General features: G+C 41.6%; 1 pseudogene; it reads right to left on the reverse strand.

Annotated features, from left to right (window-relative positions):
* Positions 1–161, reverse strand: LOC149455478 (U2 spliceosomal RNA; annotated as a pseudogene).
* Positions 162–21486: the final 21325 nt, after the last annotated feature.

Below are 21486 nucleotides of genomic sequence, written 5' to 3' on the forward strand. Positions count from 1 at the left end.
TTTCTGTCCCTCCGGTATTAGCCTTCCGGACCCCCATCATACCAGTGAGGGTACTATACAACAGCCATCCCCGCAAAGCTAGAATGGCCGGGAGCACCCCCACTGGACACTGATAAGAACAGATACTACACTTGATCTTAGCCAAAAGGCCGAGAAGCGATTACTCTACCCGAAACACTATCCTCTACTTTGTGCAGGGCTTTCCCTTTCACCTGGGCTAAGTCCTCCCTGAAATACTTGGGGGTCCAGCTTACAGATTGCTTTGAGATGCTATACTCTAGCAATTATTCTACTCTATTAACCACTTGCCCTCCTGAGGATTTACCCCCCTTCCTGACCAGGCCATTTTTTGCGTTACGGCGCCTTGTTACCTTAACTGACGATTGCGCAGTCATGCAACGCTGCACCCAAATAAATTTACATCCTTTTTATCCCACGAATTGAGCTTTCTTTCAGTGGTATTATATTGCCTGTGCGTTTTTAATTTTTTGCGGTATAAAAAAAAAAAAGACCGACAATTTTGAAAAAAAGAAACAATATTTTTTACTTTTTGCTATTAAACATGTCTAGTAAAAAAAAATTTAAATCAAATTTCATCATAAATTTGGACCAAAATGTATTCTGCTACATGTCTTTGCTAAAAAAAAATCCCAATACATGTAAATTAATTGGTTTACATGAAAGTTATAGTGTTTACAAACGGTGGTATAGATACTGATTTTTTTTTTTTGGTTTAACTAGTAATGGTGGCAATCAGCGACTTATAGCGGGACTGCGACGGACATTCTGACACTGGGGGGAACTAACATGGTGCCACTGACACCAATACAGTGATCAGTGCTAAAAAAAAAGCACTGACACTGTACTAATGGCACTGGGCAGGAAAGGGTTAACATGAGGGGCGATCAAAGGGTTAACCATGTGCAGGGAGTGTTTTACTAGGGGGCTGTGTCAGTGTGCTTCACCGTAAGCACACTGCTTTGGATGGCTGTGCTGTGCACAGCCATCCAAAGCAGTGTGCCCAAGCTGACAAGGAGAACTGTTTGTAAACAAAACAGTCCTCCTCCCTGTCGGAGATCCTCGGTAATCATCGGGCGCTGGCGAGTAATCACAGACTGGGACCCGGTGATTGGTGGCCGCAAATGCGGGTAGGGCTTGCACGTGCCCCCTACCTGGAAATGTAAAATCATGTATATATACGTGTGCACCCATGCCGCTCTGTAGCAGTATTTCTGTTATAGGGCGGTCAGGAAGCGGTTAAATGTTGTTCATAAAGACTTGCAGACCTGGAAGAAAATGTCCTTCACTTGGCTGGGCTGCATTAATATTATTAAAACTAACGTCCTTCCTAGAGTACTTTCTTATGCAAAGGCTGCCTGTGCCCTTACCCAAAAACTTCTTTGCTCAGCTCCAAAGCACTCTCATTGTGTGGAATGGGAGGAAACCCTGACTAGCAATGACAGTGCTACTACAGTCTAAAAAAGGTGGGGGGTTTGGGACTTCCCGACATCCAGAAGTATTATAGGGCTATTGCTCTCCAGTGGATTTTGAATTGGCGCTTTCATGGCCACAGCAAACTATGGGTCTCCTTGGAGAAATGTTTGGCGGGACATCATTTATCTTACACCCCATGGTTGCCCCGTGAGTACAGGAGGACTGTCAGAGACCATGTATCTATTAACAACCTATGCCTTGTGTGTTTGGGACTGAGTTAGCCAACTTTTTTCTCTGGCCCCCTCTGTATCCCCACTGGCTCCATTGGGGGGTTAGCTGTGGTTCCCCCCCGGGAGAATGCATGGCCTTTTTGTCAGGGCTGGGCTTCTGCTACTTAACGAGCAGCTCTTTTCTTTCAGTACTCAGAAGCTGCTCAGCTGTCGGTTAATTACCAGCCTTTTGTCTCCATAGTGACTCACCTGGATCCCCTTACCTGCCTCATTAGTCCAGCCTACAGCTAGCCCTTTTTGCTATTTTAGCAACTAAGCTCATTTCCTCCTTGCCCTTGTGTGGCCTGTGATCTCCAGTGTGTTCCTGCCTGTGTTCCGGTGTACAACTCGGTCTGGCTGACATCTCTTCTGGTTCCTGTTCCTAATTTTTGGCTCCTGACTACACTGACTTCTGGTTTCCTGACCCTGGCCCATCTGATTAACCACACTGGCATCCAAACCCTGGCTTCTGTTTTGACTACATTCCTGATCTATGTTATATTTGCTGTTTCTTTAAAGGTGTGCTCTTAACTGCACTGTCTCTGCCTGGTATATGGTTGCTGAGATTACGCAAGGGCCATGAATTCAGAAGATGCAGGCAATCCACCTAGTCATAATATTTTTTCCACAATGGACAAACAGGACCACCGCTTGGATCAGTTTGCCATAGTATTACAAACGCTCCTAATCCAAACTGCTCATCTTGATCCTCCTGCCCCAATATACCCAGTGTTGCAAGCCATCTCTGCTGCTGCTCCTATCTTGGTTCAGGCAGCCACCTCTGATACTACCATTGTAAGAGGTATTACTGGTTCTGCTCTGCTTCCCCAGAGGTTTGGGGGTGATCCAGCCTACTGCAGGGGGTTTCTCAACCAGGTTGGAATATATTTTGAGATGCTGCCCCAGACGTTCCCTATGGACAGAGACAAAGTAGGCTTCATTATTTATTTGCTTGACTTGGACAAACCCCCCCATGGGAAAACAAAAAACAGTTGTCCAGAATTACCCTGAGTTTGTGGCCTCCTTTAATAGGGAATTTGATATTCCTGCTTGCCCACCTTTGCTGCCAAGAGCCTCATGTCCATTAAACAGAGTACAAGAACTGTTGCCGACTTTGCTATTTAATTCCGTACTCTGGCAGCAGAGGTTGGTTGGAATGATGAGGCTCTTGTGGCTGCTTTTTCCCATGGTCTCTCTAATACCATTAAAGGTGAGATTGCAGCTTGAGGTATACCTAAGAATCTTGAGGAGTTGATCTAGTTTGCCATTCTCATTGATACCAGACTCCGAGAGAGACCTTCCTTTAAGGAACGCATGCTGAAGATTCCTGTATGTTTGGCTCCGAGCTTTGCATTCCCACCCATGCCTCCCTCACTTACCATGCCTCCTGGGCCTGAGTCCTCCAATTAAAAAGAGCCCATGCGGCTGGGCTTCACACATCTCTCTGCTGAAGAGAGGGGTCTTTAGAAGAAGGGAGAGATTGTGTCTTTACTGTGGCCAAGCAGGTCACTTATTGAAGTCTTGTCCAATCTGTCCGGGAAATGCCCGAGGTCCTGTAGGGGATAGACCTTAGGTGGCGTCTTTGCATCCCCAGCTATCCCTAAAGATAAGCCTCTAGTTCCAGTTACCCTTTTTCCATCGACACCCAGAAACTAATCGATTCTGGGGCTGCAGCCTTGTTCATAGATAGTGCCTTCATGTTGAAGCACTAAATACCACTGCAGCCTCGTGCCTACCCACTTGCCATTGAGGCTATTGATGGGAGACCTCTACAGCCTGCCCATGTGACCCATGAAACCGCTCCACTGACCATGGCTATAGGGGCTCTTCACCATGAGATAACCCAATTCAAGTAATTTCCTCACCCCATTACCCAGTTGTCATTGATTATCCTTGGTTACCGAAGCACAATCCTTAATTTGCTTGGCATAGAGCTGAAGTTCTGTCATGGCCGCCACAATGCACTAATACCTGTTTTCAGAAAGTGAGTAGGGTCTTGTGCTCGTCTTCTGTCTCTTCTTTCCAGAGGAGTACCGGAAATTCTCTGATGTCTTTTACAAGAGTCAGGCCAGTATTTTGTCACCACGTTGGCCTTATGACTACACAACTGATCTTCAACCTGGTGCCATTCCTCCTCATGAATTTGCCCTCTTTCTGTCTTGGAGGATAAGGCTGTGGAGTATGTTGCGAATTTACTATTCCAGGGATTCCTCTTTTCCTGCTGATGCTGGGGGGTTTTTTTGTGAAAAAGAAGAGTAGTGAACGGAGACCCTGTGTCAATTATAGTGGCAGAGCATACGCTTAAAGTACTTCATTAATTTGTGTAGCCATTGCCTGGTTCAGATGTCCTTCCTTTTTTTTTTCGTAGCAGCCTTGGAGTTGATACTCCCCCTTTTTTTTAAAAAAGCTGTACAGACTGGTGTGGGCAATTATGGTCCTGGTATTTTATATGTTGGCATCCGCCTGTTAGTGAGGTGTTACCAACCCCCCTTCCCAGTTTTCGTTTTTCCCTATTTCCTCAGAACTTAATGCAATCTTGGGGTCTACAGTTTTGGTGCCTTATGCTCCTACAATGCTGCAGTGTCCCTCGCTGTTCTGTTTTCCAGCAGACGGGTCTCATTATTTTAGTGCAAGTTCCTACACTTTTGGGTACACTGTTACGTTTATTGTATTTTGTGACTCCCTGACTGTACTGTGAATGGCGTTGCCTTGCTGCTCATGCTGAAGACTGCAGCGCTTTGTTTGCTACTATTCATCTGTTTTGTATGTTTCAGTTTTGTAAGAAAACTCTTTAAATAAAAATTACATTTAAAAAAAATCTTAAATGGTTATTAATATGAATCGTATGGAATTATAATGAATGATAAAGATTATATTAATAATAATAATATAGAATAATTTTTAAGGTATACCCAGCATTCTACTATCATAGTGTAGATATGAAGGTCAAGAATAAGTGAAAGGGAAAAGAGAAAAGAAGGCAAGGGCCAGAGAGGAAGTCTGGAAGGAGGACTAAGAAAGTGGACATCAATATGAACAAGTAATTACTGTAGATCATATGTGTAACAAGGATTTATCAAAGTCTCACGGGAGGCATGACTCAATCCAAGGAGACCAGATTTTCTCAAATGTATGGGTTTTATAGTGAAGAATGGCAGCAAGTTTTTCATTGGTCATATGCCACATCATCTTGTTCTTAACTAAGGAGAACCACCAACTTTTTTGATAAAGTTTGTCTGCAGTGATATTTTAGTTTTTGATGGAGGAAGGATTCAAACCCCATTTAGGTTTGTATTGCTGTTTGTGCTACTCTCTCTTTTCCGTAACATTTTGGATTTCCAATCATTTTCTTGTCACCAGGACAGAAAATGATCTAAAATTCTAAATTTTACAGCTGTCACTGAAAGAGAATAGGAGGGAACATCTTCCAGTGGTGACACCTGTCCTGAAACAATATTTCTCTTCACTTGGAATAGATTTCCTTTCACTGTCAGCTGTATGTTGGAAATCTCCCTAATGGGTCACAGACAGCACAAAATATATCAAACATGGATTTAAAATTTTATTTTCATTAAGCTATCCAAAGATTGTTCTTGCATGCAAAACCAGTGTCTACATATTGCAGACACAAAATAAAGCAAAACCTACACACTTTAACCACTTGTCCTAAAGAGGATTCCCCCCCCCCCCTCCTGACCAGCCCATTTTTTGCGTTAGGGCGCTGCGTTACTTTAACTGACAATTGTGCGGTCATCCAACGCTGCACCCGAACACAATTTATGTCTTTTTTCCACCACAAATAGAGCTTTCTTTCGGTGGTATTTGATCGCCTGTGCATTTTTTTATTTTTTGCATTATAAAAAAAAAAGATAATTTTGAGAAAAAATAATATTTTTGCTATTAAACGTCCAATAAAAAAAAATGTAAAAATCTAATTTCATTATAAGATGGTCACGCCCAGCGCGCACATCGGGACCACGTGGTGTAATCATGTCACCGCTGCTCCGAGAGCCCGTATCAGCAAGTGTGTGGTGAGACTGTCACCTGCTGCTGAAGCGGCGGTGAGAATATTTGGAGTGCTATTCACACAATGTACTTTTTTATTTAACTCAATGTGAGTTCCATTTTAAGAGGGGCTTTGGTTAATAATTGTGCTAACGGAATTACACTATGTGGTTGTTTTTACTTTGCCCACATATGGAGTTGGAGTATTAAGAATAAATCTTGATGATGAGGTTTGGAAGGAGAGTGATCAATACTTTATTGGATGGATGGTGATCTTGATCTGTGATATTGAGGTTGAATATTCCATTGTTGGTCCTATAACAATCATTCAGCATCAAGGAGGTTGATTTTCCACTGCTGGTTACTCACCAGCATCTGGTGAATGTTCAATTTGATTGAGTGTTAATCACTGCAGGATCACAATGATGGTGGATTGAACAATCTTAAAGGAATACTACCATCAATGGAATGCACTGAGCTTTATTCACATTTGTACACTTTGGTGGAAGTTTCTATATTTCCTTTCCTTTTTTATGCGATATTGGTGTACATATGACCCTTTGTTTCAGGGCAAATTCAGTATAACTGAGCACGGTTTATGACGATTCAATTACTCATTAATTTGAATATTTTTATTATTCAAAATGGCTGCTTTGTTATAGTTTACATGACCATATTAATCTAGTGTTTTATTTTCACCATTATTTAAGCACGTGGATATAAGTTGTTTTGCAGCTTATATATATTTATTGTATATTGTTTACATACAGTTCTCTCCCCCTGTCGGTATTACTCGGCAATCACAGGGTGCCGGCGAGTAACCACCGGCCGGGACCCAGTGATTGACAACCGAGGCTGCGAACGGCAGTACGGGTAGGGCGCACACGCCCTGTAGCCGGAAATGCAAAATTACGTATATATGTGATTTTGTGCACCCCTGCCACCCTGTAGCAGTATTTTTGTTACAGGACAGCGGCAAAGCGCTTAAACATTAAAAATAAGCTCCATTAATGTCAGAAATACTCAATCTGTCATGTTGTGATGCATTATGGGACATCCCCCCCTTTATTATGCTGCTGATGTTTTTCATCAGATAAGCTGGGGGCGGTGTCAAATGCTATGCATCACTTGTGGTTCTGTGTACTGTATGCAATGTGGTGTGGAGTCCAGTGTGCTGGGTATTGTGTGTGCTAAGGAAAGGCATGCTGTGACCAGTGTGCTGGGAATTTGGCTGATGTGTGCTGAAACCAGTGTGCTGAGTATTGTGTCTGCTGTATGTTCTCTGTCCAGTGTGTTGAGTATTGACGTTACAGTATTTTGTGTGCTGGGTACGAGTTGTTATGTTATTTCTGAAAGGTTAATAACATAATGATTTCTCTTATCTGTTAGGGAGTCAGATGGAAAGACCTCTGCATTTGAGTTCTCTGGTTTGCACACTTTACAGCTATGATAATCACCCTGTCATTCAATGAAAAGTCCCAGAAAACCCCCCACGTTTTTAGCAGGGCAGCCCCCATTGGAGAGAATAGGAGTAAGGGAAAACCTCTTCAATGCAAACACAGAAAAAAAACCCTAACGGGTTCCTTTCCCCACTCAGATCAAACTAAAAAAGGTTGGAATTGGACTTGAAGGTATTGTCAAATTATAAAGGTATCATCCTGAAACTTCCCAGGTTCAAAAGTCTTCAAATGCTTCTTGTTCCCTTCTAATAGAGCTCATGTGACCAAAGGCCTAGACTTTCAGTCAGTTGACCAGCAAAAGAGGGAGGCTTGGGCAGCATTTTATCCAGGAGCATGTAAGTATTTGAGCCCTTCTACACTTTAAGTACACATTTGAGCATAGATCCAGTTTATATAAATAATGTGGATTTTCTTGGTATTGCTTATAACTGCTAAATGAATAATAAAAAATTAATTTGAAAAAGGCTGTGTTTAGCGGTTATTTTATCAAATCTGCAAAGCATGTGTCTTCATAGTTCTATCTTTCACACTGATTACTTACTGTTATGTGCAGATAGATAATGACCTCTTTCAGCAGCAGTATGAGTAAGCTGCCGACTATGTACAGATGCACAATCCAAACTTCCACATGGCGGTTTAACTGAAACAAAACTATTTGGTGAGACCATATTTTCTTTTATTAGATAAAGATTTTGCTTCCGATAGATTAACTATGAAAAGGATAAAGAGCAACAGAAATATAGAAGGCAGGAAAAGCAATCCTGTGCAAATATTCATTTAAAACACTCCCATTGTAAAAATGATTTTAAAAAAATGAAATTGGCCAGAAGTTTTAAAATACAAAATCCAGCTTTCACTACAATATTTATCTATCTTAGGCAATTTCCCCTGTAGAAAGTCAACTATTGGTCATCAGTCATCTTCCAGGTTGAACAAGAACCAAAGTCAACAACCTTTCTGGCCCCTAGGTTGTCATGGGTACACAGCCTGGGGTAGTGTCTCCAGATCGGCCTGGTTTAACAGTACAATGCTGCGTTACATCAGCTCTGCTCGTCTCCATATCACCACCATTGTTGGAGCAGTATAGGAAGGAAAATGGGACGTCATGTGACAAGCTAGATTACAGTCAAATTTAATATAAGTATAGCAAAAATATTTAAAAAAGTGTGTGTAGAGGGTATGTGTTTTCAGCGTGGAGGTTTGCTTTAAGTAGGCCAAATTTTGAAGTCTTCAAAATAAATAGAACAGTTACCTTGTCATCTATTGCTTATAAATAGTGTTGCTAAACAGACTCATAAATAACATCATAGGCAGATTTTCATCCAATGGGCTAAATGCTTACTGCTTTTTGGTTTTGTGTTTGATACCGCTTTAAGTCAGGGATCTGGCTACACTGTCTGGCAAGACAGACTAGATAGTAAAACAGACTGTACAAAATTAGAAATCTTTTGGCAGCTAAGATAGGTCACACATATGTATTTCAATAGTGAATTTGGCTGTTTGCCTACAGTTCTGCTTTATATAAAATTTTTATAGCAAAAAAAAAAATATATATTTTATTTGGAAACTATATCTGGAAGGATAACCATCCTTGCATCTAAACAGAGATCTCTAAAATTTCCAGCATACAATATAAATTCTCACACGGAATAGCCTACTAAATAAGTACAGTCTAAAGGTAAGAATGCAAAGAAAAAAGGATGTTTATTCTTCATCCCTATTTTTTTGTCCATGACTATAACTGATAATGTCCTAATGTTCATAAAAATAACAATCTAAGCATGTCTCCGGTTACTGTACTTTTAAAACCGGTTCCCTAAATAGAAAGACATTAAGTAGTTCTTATTTACTGTATGCTGAAATACTCAGTTTAATGCTTCTGGGTGGTGGGGCTCCAGTGTTAAGTGAATGAATAAATAATATGATTGCAGCAACTGTGTGAAAAGAACTGGCACTTCACTGTTCTGTATTTATCTCACTTCAAATTCTTTCTCCACATTCGCAAGCTATTTAACTCTCTCCTTGTCAGCAAGGTCTACAGTTAATCATCAATTCCTAACCAACTAAACCTTTACATCTTCATAAAAAAATAAATACATGAACTACATTTACACTGTGAATACTTTAAGACTTACTGTAGAAAATAAAATCATCCCCAAAAATGGGGCTGAGGCGAAGGATGAGGTGAGATACCTTGAAACACATCCTATTGCACATGTCCAAAGGTGATATCAGAGGAGAATGGATTCTAAACACAGAGGTATTGAAAGCAATTTAATTTATTCAGAGTAACTAAGACAGGCCACAGATGGTGCAAATTTCTTTCCTGCAACCACGGTTTGATAGGGGAATCCCTCACGCTGAGCCACGGTCTTCTCTTGGTGGGGAAGCGGAGGACAGGGGAGATGTCCCCACAGGGAGAAGGCAGCGATTATTGCCATCGGCTATAACAGCCGCAAGTGATAGTCATATGTAAAATCCGGCAGGTTGATTGTACCCATGTTTGATCAATTGATCAACTTGGGTACATTCAGCCTGCCCATACACGGTTCTAATCTCGGCTGTTGCCTGCTCAACTGACCGGAATTCAAACCATGTATAGCTGGCTTTAAATACTGCATGCATATTTGAAACACCCCAAACCCACAACACCACTCCAGACATTCTCCCCTCACCTGTCTACAAATAAGCAGGGTGCCAGCTCAAAGAAGCCTTTCCTTGCTCACCATCATAAAGGACAGAAGAATAAGAGCGACACTTCAATCTACATTCTTCTAATACTTTTATTCAAGCATCAACAGTGTTGCTGCAATCATGGTATCACTTCCACACCCAGGCCTGAATACTGCCAGACCTGTTGAATCAAGATCACTTAAATAGAAGCTGTCTGAAAGTGAAGCATGCTAAATGTTGGTTCACATATATGCGGATTGGATGCAGTTTGAACCGCATCCAATCCGCATCACATGTGAAAAAACATTGCTTCCGATGGTGCCTGTTCACATATGTCCAGGTGCACTGCCGGTGTTGATTCAGTGTGGTTTGAAAAAGAGTCATATATGATTTCTGAGCAGTGCCTTTAGGTTGAGGTGCAATTGTAGTCTATTGACTTCTATGGGGATCACCTCTAGACCGCACATGTGAGAACAGGTTATGATCCTGAGCTAATCCTGTCCTGAACCTGATGTAAACCCAACATGAAATGCTGAACAACTACTGTATCAAATAGCTGTGAAACCTGAGCTTCAATCTGCACTGCATATGTGTGAATCAACTCTAAAAGATCTCAAAAAGCAACACATCATGCTGTGATCTAAAGAAATTCAAGAACAGATGAGAAACAAAGTAATTAGTCTGGAAAGGGTTACAAAGCCATTTCTAAGGCTTTGGGACTCCAGCTAACCACAGCAAGAGCCATTACCCACAAATGGAGAAAACTTGGATCAGTGGTAGGCCATCTCAGGAGTGGCAGGCCTACCAAAATTACTCCAAGAGCACAACAACTCATCCAGGAGGTCATAAAAAAAAACCAGAGCAACATCAAAAGAACTGCAGGCCTCACTTGCCTCAGTTAGGGTTAGTGTTCATTATTCAACGACAAGAAAAAGACTAGGCAAAAATGGCATCAATGGGAGAGTTCCAAGGCGAAAGCCACTGTTGAGTGAGAAGAACACAAAGGCTTGTCTCACATTTGCCAAAAAATATCTTGATTATCCCCAAGACTTTTGGGAAAATATTCTGTGGACTGATTAGACAAAAGTTGAACTTTTTGGAAGGTGTGCAACTCGTTACATCTGCTGTAAAACTAACACAGCATTTCATAAAAAGAACATCATCCCAACAATCAAACATGGTGGTAGAAGTGTGATGGTCTGGGGCTGCTTTGCAGCTTCAGGACCTGGACAACTTTCCTAATTGATGGAACCATGAATTCTGCGCTCAACCAGAATATCTTGAATGAGAATGAGTTTGTGACCTCAAGTGCAAGCACACTTGAATTATGTAGCAGGGCAATGATCCAAAACACACCAGCAAGTCCACCTCTAAAGGGCTCAAAATAACCTAAATAAAGGTTTTGGAGTGGCCTAGTCAGATTCCGGAATTAAACCCGATTGAGATGCTGTGGATTACGTTAAACAGGTCATTCATGCTTGAAAACCCTCCAATGTGGCTGAACTAAAACAATTCTGCAAAGAAGAGTGGGCCAATATTCCTCCACAGCGACTTGAAAGACTCATTGCCAGTTATCACAAACACTTGATTTCAGTTGTTGCCGCCTAGGGTGGCACGATGACTTATTAGGTTTAGGGAGCAATTACTTTTTTCACATAGGGTCAGGCAGGTTTGGACAGCTTTTTTCCTTGATAAATTAAATCATTTAAAATCTGCATTTTGTATTTACTCACGTTATCTTAATATTAAAATTTGTTTGATGATCTGAATCATTTAAGTGTGACAAATATGCAAAAATTAAATTATGAATTCCATCACAGCTTATTATAAAACATAAACTGACATCTATTTTTACTTTTGGAGCCTCATAAAAGGTTGTATTTAAACTATAGTAATGGTTTCTGAGTTCTCAGAAGTACCTGGTTAGAATCATATTTTTCTGGCACAAAAAAAACAAAATAGATAACATGTTACAACAATACTGTATGCTGGTTTTTATGGCTTACCTTATGTTTGCATCTGTTTTTTACATTGTAATTCTAGCCTCATTTCCTTTGACCAGCACAATTTTTCTCACTTCTTAAATATAAAGACATAAAGCGAAGACTTTTTGGAACAGAGACAAAAATATGTATTTTCTGTAAACATTACTCCAAAATTTCTACACAAACTACATAACACTAACAAAGATATAATTATAGTAACAAATCACAACCCAGTCCACAATCTGTATTTTCCAGGACAGTTTTTCTTTATATTTCCCTTTTCTAATGTGAATTACAGTTACTTCTTATGTTATATACATGAATATACATGCGTAAGAAATTGATACACTTATGGGATATGTCTGGAGCCAAGATTATGGAAAAATCTAAACAAAAGAGTGACAAAAGCCGTGTTCAGTCTTCTAAATATATACATTAAGGAAGAAGAGAAAATTCAGTGTCATCCTTTGTAAAAGAGTCCATGCAAGATGCTAACAGTTTTTACACATTCATTCAACTATATTTAAATGTTACTTTTTTAACACTTTACACTTAAAATATAAAGACAGAAAAAAAGTCTCATCTTCCAGGAGTAGAAAGCTGAGACAGATGCGCTATCCATTATAAAGTGTGTTATCAAATTATCACAACTTGAAATTGTGCATAAATGAAAAAAGTGCATAAATAAATTCATACATATACAATTAAATCAGTTACAAAACTTCAGAAATATAAAAACATGTAAGCAGATCACCTTCTACCTTTTATCTACTTCAAGAAACCAAAAGTGTAATGCGATTTGTGCAATAAATTAAAAAGTTCAAAAATAGTTCATCTGGATATCAGAACTGATGCAGATTTCCCATCATCTCTTTCCAGCTACATCAACGCACATGCACCAGACCAGTGAGCACACAAGTCGCTTACCAAAGACAGAGGCCACACATTATAGGCCCATACACATTCAATATTAATCCTCTGGCAATGCCACACCACTCAACCTGGTTTCAAGATACTCAGAGATGCACCACAAAGTGCAAATCGAATGCCTCTAGTGCTGCTTGCTTGCCCAATATAAGCTGCACATGCAACTGTGGATCATCTGCAATCTCTGGGTTATAGTGCTCGAAATGTGTTTCCTTTGGTGGCATCTTCCAGGGGTGCTCAGACAGGTCGTCACCCTTTTTGTCTCGGGCTCTGCACAGATGTATGACACTCCACCTCAGATTAGGAAACTGGTAGCAATAAAGACCAACTCTAAGCTGACATACAGAGGTACTGTATGTCAGTACACAGAGCGGGCAGTGCCTTGTGCTGGGAAACTGTCATGTATGTAACAGCTTCCAGAGGCAGTACTGTATCCCTGAACCCATTCAGCCAAGAGATATCCTTGCCAAAAGCTAAATGTAAATGGAGAAATGCTCATATTTTGGAAATGACTTGTCACTGGGTGGCTGGAGTCTGATGGGGATCTGAGAGACCAGTTCCCCATCATGTCCGCTCTACTATTGACTGACAGTGCATGGCAGTGGCCACGTCGAAAGCCGCTATCGGATTGACTAGCAGCTATAGATCAGCCCACTGCCGTCCACTGATAATCAAAAGTAAATCGGACCAGATGAGGAACTAATCTCTCGGTTCCCCATCAGGCTCTGCCCACTCCAGTACAAAGCACCTTAGCCATGTACCTGTCAGTGCTGTGCTGTGCCCCATCAAACTTCTAAAGGGTGTCTAAGTGTCCCAGTTGGTGATCAATGTCCATTGGTAGTTGTGACCTTACAAACTAGTGCTGCAAACATTTAGGGCTGGTTAACACCAGCAGCTGCAATACAGCGTAGCAGCTTGTATAAAGTGCGAGCTCAGCAGATCACGCGTTTTTTTTTTCTTCCTACCCTCTTCCTGCCCAGGCCAGTTTTCAGCTTTCAGAGTTGTCGCACTTTGAATGACAATTGCATGTACCCATAAAAAAGTTTATAATTTTTTTTCACACAGAGCTTTCTTGTGGTGGTATTTAATCACCGAGTTTTTTATTTTTTGCTAATTAAACAAAAAAAACCCTGAAAATTTTGAAAAAAAACCCCTCCTTTTTCTTCGTTTTTGTTATAAACTTTTGCAAATGTAACATTTCTTCATAAATTTATGTCAAAATGTATTCGGCTACATTTCTACCTATTTTGCTTGAGGTGATTGTAATAATATTATGTACCTTATCCAGTGCAGAAAATGTAGCAATGGATCTTGTTGGCGAAACAGGACAGAAGTTGCAAACAAGGATGAATTTGCACAGACATACCATCAAGGAACATAAAGAAGATGACCTTTGCACACCTGTGGGACACCATTTTGCACAACCAGACCACACTTTGGGAGACTTCAATATTTTAGTTCTTAAAGGAAATTTCATATCCATTCAGGAAAGAAAAAAAGAGATAACGGCCTGAATTTGGACATGGGATTCCTCAATCATTATCCAACAGTTTTATGACTATCAGCTCAAGCATGACTGCCTCTGCTAGTGTTGTCTCCCCCTCCAGACTTTGCTTTTGCTGTGTCTTATCTCTGGTTTTTTTTTTTTCCCATCCCCTACATCTCTTATAACATTCTGCTAAATCTTTGTTTCAGTACTGCTTAGACCTCAAGAAGGGGACATTCCCCGAAAGCTTGTCCTCAAAATTGTATGTTAGTGCAAATAAAAAAAGTATCACGGACAGTACTCAATTGTTCCTGTAGAAATACCCAAAAATAGTGTATATTATTTAGTCTGTAGGAAACTTATAGAGTCCACAAACCATGGTATATATATATATGACAATCGATTAATCAATGTACTGACGGCCAATCTAATTTCTTAAGGCCCAAAAACGCCAGGATAGTACAAATACCCAGGACAGTACAAATACCCCCCAAATTACCCATTTTTGGAAAATAGAGTCCAAGGTATTTAGTAAGAGGCATGGTGAGTTTTTTGGAGGTTGTAATTTTTTGTTACAATTTTTTGGAAAATGAATTAAAAAAAAAGAATCTAAAATCTAAAAAAATTTATTTTTACATATTGCCACCAGTCCAGTGCAGCGTGATTATATAACTGGTGTAGTGGTGATAAGGGACACTGACTGGTGATAGAATGTAAAAATTTTTTTTACAGGCGGACCCGATCGGAACTATTCTCCTCTATGGAGCAGCAGGTATAAACGGACATGTGTCCGTTTACACCCACCGACATCCAATCTGATCTGCCAAAAAGAGACAGATGGGGATACATTCTCCTTCCATCTGTTGGATCGGATGGCAGTCAGTTGGGCCTTCCGTTTCCATCCGATCGCTCAGAGGACAGCAGGCTGTGTCCGCTCTGCTCCATTAAAAACGGAAAGAAAGAAAAATGGATGTAAATGAACAAATGGTCCATTTTGCATCCATTTTTGCATGGGTAGTGGATGTAAAAAACTGATGCGAAAATTGATGTAAACTGCATCCTATGTTCACATTGATCTGCAGCAAAATCGTGGCAAAAATGCATGTGTTTTTCACGTTTTGATCGCGTTGTGGTGCGTTTTTGTACAGGACATATGACTAAAAAAACCACACCAAAAACGCAACGTGGGTGCATTTATCATTGATTTCATTGGGGAGGTGTGTTTTTGGCGCAGTTTTTTTACCGCACCAAAAATGCAGCAAGCGGAAATTAAAAAATGCATCAGACCCACAACAGATCAGTGTGAAGAGTTTCCATAGGACAGGGCTTGACAAATCCCAGGTGCCAGGTCGACATGGCGAATACAAAATACGGCCTGGCGCATGGGCTGTTGTCATATGTGCTCCTCTATGTTGTTATGTAGCATAGGGGAGCACAGCCAGGCGCAACATTGCCAGGCAGCCTGCAGGTGTTGCTGGTGTGTGAGACTGGGGGATTGGGAGGAGCAGTGCTGGGAGGGCGGGGGCGGCGGGAATGTGAAAGGTGGGTTAGGGGAGCTGTGGGGCGGGGCTGTACATGGGTTAGGGGAGATTCAGGGCTGTACATGGGTTAGGGGAGATTCGGTGCTGTACACTAGTTGGAGGGGCAGGTCATAGGAGGAGTGGAGCTGGCAGGAAGTGTCCCCTGTGCGGCTCTCAGTGACACCTGCTGCTCCGGGAAAACTCTCAGCCTCACCTTGGAGCAGAGCTAAAAAAATAAAAAGATAAAAATTTAATTTGGGTAGTGTTTCATGACTACACACTTGTCCTTTACAAGGGTATGGACCCAAGGGGTTCACATCTGTGCAGGTGGTGCCGTTGCGGGACCCTCACAAATACCTGCAGTTGCACCACCCACATAGAGGAATGCGAGACCAGTAGGCGGGTACCATTGAATCTAATGGCATGCCGCCCGCAGTGGAAATCGCAACCGTACTGGGAACATCGGTTCCCGCGCGGGCTACCATTTCCAAAGTAGTGCAGGGACATCTTCCCTGCGTGTCCTGGGGCACGGGAGTCCATTCAAATGAATGGGCTCTCATATCCACGCAAATCGCAGCCCACAGGACTGCACAGATGTGAACCAGGGCTTAAAATGTGACAGCGTTTAGGCTGCATTCACACCTGATCGTGTGAACAGGCACCATAGAGGACAATTGATTTTTTAAGTTTGAGCAATTTTGGAGCTTTGAGCTTCAAGCTACAAATCACTCAAGTGTGAATGCACCCTAAAAGTTGGAAATTGGCCTGGGCAGGAAGGGGGAAAAAGTAACCAGTAAGCAAGTGGTTAAAAAAACTGGCTCTTAACTTTTTTAGCTGGCTTCTAGATTCAAAGCAAATTTGTCAAGCCCTGCCATAGGAATACATGGTAACACGTCTTTCTTCTGCTTTTTTTTAACACAAAAGCAAAAGAAATACAGATCACTGTGAAAGCAGCCTTACAGCATGAATGAGGCCTTTAAGGCCACTTTTCTACCCCCCACCAAGCTGTAAAAGCAGCCGTATAGGGTATACACCTGCCACAAAAGTGGTACACGTGCGGCAAAACCTATACTCCCTGTTGCGTTCAGTGGGCAGTACTGCTCGCCGCACATGACTCATTCACGGCATGGTGGTGTGGGCTGTTATGAAACATAAATCTTTCTCACCATCTGTCAAACACCCTCTGAGAGAGCAAACGCATGTGTAAACAATCGCCTACCAAGGTGCAATCTGAAAGCAGGGCGGCCTATTCATTGGGCTACCCTACCTACAGAAATGTGAGGAAAGTCACAGACCTATTCTTAAAAATTGCTCTGCACAGAATTGCATGGTGCTTCAGCACAGGTTTTGTGGGCGTTTCGCCATGCATGGGGGTGCCATTCATTCTTAAATGAAATTTAATTCAGCTAAAGAGCAGCGCATTTTATCTGCGAGTCAGGAACGCACACAATTTTGCGAGTATTCCCAACCCACTTACGTGTGAACCAAGGCTTAGGAATCCTCCACACAGCTGTTTAGCCACATAAACCAGATTTCAGCACCAAGAATTAGCAGATTCTTGTAGCTGGAATGACAGGTGCATGTGAATAGAGGTAACTGTTCAGCCTGCACAAAGTATTGACAGCTGCCGTCGCTATTTGCATGTAGCTGCATGCCAAGTACTTACCTGCGGTTAGGGTTGGTGTCCGAGCTTGGACACAGCCTGTCATTCCAGCCACAAGAATCCGCTGATTCTTACCACTAGAGTCCTGTGTGTGTGTGCGAAACTACTATTATTATACAGGATTTATATAGAGCCAACAGTTTGCGCAGCGCTTTACAATATGAAGGTAGACATTACAGTTACAATACAACTTGATACAAGCGGAAACAGAGGGCCCTGTTCCTGAGAGGTGGAGGAAGGGTTGAGTGATACAAAAGGTAATAGCTGTGGGGGATGAGCTGATGGAGGAAATAAAAGGAAGTTTACTAGTTAGAAGCAGGATAGGATTCTTTAAAGATAAAGGTTTTAAGAAATCGTCTAAAGGTGGATAGATTAGGAGATAGCCGGACAAATTGGGGTAGGGAGTTCCATAGGATGAGAGAAGCTCAGAGAAGTCCTGGAGGAGAGAATGGGAGGAGGTGACACAGGAACCAGAGGATTGAAGAGAGCGGTTTGGTTGATATTTTGAGACCAGGTAGGTGATGAAGCTGGGGGCAGAGTTGTGGATGGCTTTGTAAGTTGTTGTTGGTATTTTGAATTTTATTCGTTTGGTGAGTGGAAGCCATTGGAGGGATTGGCAGAGAGGGGTAGCAGACACTGACTGGTGGTAGGTTTGTGGATGAGCCTGGCAGCAGTATTCATGATGGACTGGAGGTGGGATAGCCTATGTAAAGGTAAGCCAATGAGGAGGGAGTTGCAGTAGTCGAGGCGAGAGATAACCAGGGAGTGAATTAGGAACTTTGTGGTATCATTGGTTAAAAAGGGGTGTATTCTGGAGATCTCGGGGAGCTGGAGTGATTTGAACTAAAATTAAATGGCTGGTATAGGTTCACTACACTGGTATATATTTATTATAGGGGTATATATTTATTATATATACACATTTATTATACAGGCATATATTTACAATATTTATTATAGGGGTATATATTTTATATATATATATATTAGAGGTATATATATATACACACACATTTATTATACAGGTGTATATATATATATATATATATATTATACGGGTATACCACCATTTCTGACTTCATTCCAGGGGATGGGAGTTTGTTTTCTCTTCTTGTTTGGTAAGCATGATAATAGACGAGACAAACAAAAATAATATTTGTGATTTCAGCTCCCAGTATCCAAGTTCAGGGTAATACTAACACTGTGGATGTTCCTTCACACCATCCGAAGGGAAATACACTCTGGACGTTTCTGGGGCATTCCCTGCCCAGTGCCATAATACTGTACACAGTCCTACACAGTGCCCAACCTTCAGCCCTGCGACCTGCCGTTGATATGACACCACAGCGAGCCTTTCCATACTGCGAATTATACAAGATAAAGTTATTGGAAATCGTTCACTCCATTCCCCTGAATGAGCCGACAACGAGCTGTGTCCTCCAGCAGGCACAGAGCGCCTTCACACTCAAATCCATTCTGGGCCATCCCTCTGGCGCCCTCTAGTGCCCCAATGTTGTACTCCACTGCTCCCTCACACAGTACGCAATGCTGTTTTCCCGCTCAGATAGACACAGGAGTAATGTGTCCCTGTAGTTGTGACAGGATTATTCCACCCAAAACTGATATTTCACCCATAGTATGACAGTAGTAAGTTAGTGCCAGTTCACATATGTAGCAGTCATTAACATTTTTCCGCAATGGAAGAATGCCAGTCACTGTTAGTAAACACAGAAAGCTATTGTTTTCTATGTGCCCTATTCACACTGTAACACAGAGCAGAGCCATGTCGCGGGGAGTAGAAACCGCTACCACAGGGATGTCCACTTGCTTCTGGGTCATGTGCCCTGTGAACACAGGGGGTCCTTCGCTTGGGACAAGCGACAGTAACTTCCATCTTTCACAGGATCCCACAGGTATGGCACATACATACTTACGTTGGTCGGAGCAGAACCAGTGGAACTATGTAAATATTGCCATACCTGGAATTCAGTTTTTCGCAGACAGAGCCATTTTTGAGTTTTTTGTTTACATGTTTAAAAAATCATTTGGACTTGAAGATTATATAAACCCCCAAAATATTATGTATTTATTGGGAAGCAGAGACCCTAGAGAACAAAATAGTGATAGTTCCAGTTTTTATGTTACACAACATTGGTGAAAAGGTTTAAGAAACACAAAATTTCTGTAAAAATACTCTAAAGTTAAAGTGGTAGTAAACTAAACACGAAAAAAAAAAAGTTTTCCTCTGCAAGGCAAAGGCACAATGTGCTAGTATGCATTGTATACTATCACATTATGAAGGACTCACCTTAAAACAAAGTCCTCCAGCGGCACAGTGTCACCCCTGAGAAGTCTTCCGTCTTCACCCGGTCTTCCTTCCGGGTTCGTGTGCTGCGGTCACTTGATTGGCCAAGCTGTGATGATGTCACTCCAACGTATGCCAGCAGGAGTCTCGGAACACAGCTCTGAGGGAACGGCATGGGTAGGCCTTTCCTTCACAGCACATGCGGCAGTGATGTCACTGGCTGCAGCTCGCTAGAATGTCTCCTAAACAGTGCACATTTAGGAGATATTCATTTTACCTACACCTAAGCTTTATTATAAGCTTACCTGTAGCTAAAAATTATACATGAGAGTTTACTACCATTTTAATTTCAGGGCACACAATTGCAATAAATCACCCAATTTTCTGGTAAAATATGAGCCCTGGTTCATAATAGGGCAATTTTCCAGTGACTTATGACATTGCGGGGACATGTAAAAAACATGTAAAGTGAACACAGATAGATATTAATGGGCGATGTCTTAATTGCCATGACTTGAGTCGATGCAACAAAAACAACAAAAAAAAACTTTACTTTTGGGCAATTCTTGTGTTGCACGACTCCCATAGACTTCAATGAAAAATTGCCAGCAAGCCATACATTTGTCTTAATTGCAGCAACTTTACTGAGACTTCTGAGGCCTAAAAACTTCCTTCCTAGCATATCCCATTCACACCTGAGTGTACTAAAAAATCACATTCCTGCTCACTTTTTTTTTCTGCATGTTTTCATGTGTAAACATATATCACATACAGGGCAGCCCATTCACTTGAATAGACCGCCCTACATGTGACAAACGCCCCAAAGTAGCTCAAGAACCTTTTCCGTTGTGGCATGTTATGCATTTTGGCAGCAAAACATTGTCTGCTAACAGTAGTTGGGGTGTCCTTCACAATTAGCCTGCGTTCATATTTGCATTTCTGACAGTGTAGCAACCTGCGTTTCAGAAACACGCAGCAGATTCCCATTTAGGTAACATCCGTATCTGCACATTTCCAAATGCAAGCAATCTGCACAAAAAACATATGATTTGCCACGTAGCAATGCCCACCAAACACGTGTTGTGCCATTTAGGCTGAGTATACATCTGTACATTTTTAAATGCATGGCAACCCACACAGAAGACGCATGCTTGCGTCACCATTTAGGCTGCGTTCTCATCTGCATGCTTCCAAAAGCACGGCAACCAGCACAGAAAACACATAATTCGCTCTGCATTTCTGCTTGCATTAGTATTCGTTCTTATCTGCTTGTTTCTGAATGCATGGCAACCTGCACAGAAAAAAGCACTGTGCCATGCATTTTGAGAATGGCATGGCAGCGCTGTTACGCGTGAGTTACCATTCATTCAAATATACACATTGCACAATGCATTGCAACCCGCAAGAAATCCTTTGCCGTGCGTTTCAAAAAAGTGTGGCAATGTGTGTCCAAACGCATGGTAACCTGAAAGAAAAAGCACATTTGCTGTGCATTTCAAAAATAGGCAAGAAAATGTGCGCATCTGCACATTTCCAAACCCATGTCAAACTGCAAGAAAATGCACACTTTGCCATGCATTTCAAAAATAAGCAAGAAAATGCATTCACATAATGTACATAACACTTGCGTTACTATTTAGGCTGGATTCTCATCTGCGTGTTTACGAATGCATGGCAACCTGCGCAGAAAAACACAAGCTTTAATGTGTGTTTCGAAAGTGTGCAGAAACGTGCGCTGCACTTGGGGTACTATTCGTTC

Source organism: Staurois parvus, unplaced genomic scaffold, assembly GCF_062004578.1.
Source record: "Staurois parvus isolate SC_StPar_1 unplaced genomic scaffold, SC_StPar_1.0 ptg000393l, whole genome shotgun sequence".
Classification (NCBI taxonomy): domain Eukaryota; kingdom Metazoa; phylum Chordata; class Amphibia; order Anura; family Ranidae; genus Staurois; species Staurois parvus.